Source organism: Pygoscelis adeliae, unplaced genomic scaffold (genome assembly GCF_000699105.1).
Source record: "Pygoscelis adeliae isolate BGI_AS28 unplaced genomic scaffold, ASM69910v1 Scaffold169, whole genome shotgun sequence".
Taxonomy (NCBI): domain Eukaryota; kingdom Metazoa; phylum Chordata; class Aves; order Sphenisciformes; family Spheniscidae; genus Pygoscelis; species Pygoscelis adeliae.
Window position 1 is genome coordinate 216,596 of NW_008825617.1, and position 510 is coordinate 217,105.

At 56.5% G+C, this 510-nt stretch overlaps 1 non-coding gene across 1 annotated transcript; it reads right to left on the minus strand.

The window, feature by feature from the left end:
* Positions 1-253: 253 nt before the first annotated feature.
* On the minus strand, positions 254-326 carry TRNAK-CUU. The gene has a single exon. It is a non-coding gene; the product is annotated as a tRNA-Lys (tRNA).
* Between the last annotated feature and the right edge of the window lie 184 nt (positions 327-510).

The following is a 510-nucleotide window of genomic DNA, read 5'->3' on the forward strand; positions in this document are numbered from 1 at the left end:
GGGGGGGGCCGCTGCTTGGGGACTGGCTGGGCATCAGTCGGCGGGTGGTGAGCAATTGTACTGTGCATCATTTGCTTTGTATATTATTACTATTATCATTTTATTTCAATTATTAAACTGTTTCTATCTCAACCCATGAGTTTTTCTCAGTTGTGCTTTTCCAATTCTCTCCCCCATCCCACCAGCTGGGGGCCGCAAGCGGCTGCATGGTGCTTATTGCCAACTGGGGTTAAACCACGACAGTCTTTTTTGGCGCCCAACGTTGGGCTCAAACCCACGACCCTGGGATTAAGAGTCCCATGCTCTACCGACTGAGCTAGCTGGGCAACACACCCTGTGGTCACTCCAACCCCAGCAACAGGCACTGCGGTCACTCAGACCCCGGCAACAGGCCCTGTGGCCACTCAGACCCCAGCGACAGGCACTGCGGCTAACTCCGACCCCAGCGACAGGCCCTGTGGCCACTCAGACCCCGGCGACAGGCCCTGTGGCCACTCAGACCCTGGCAAC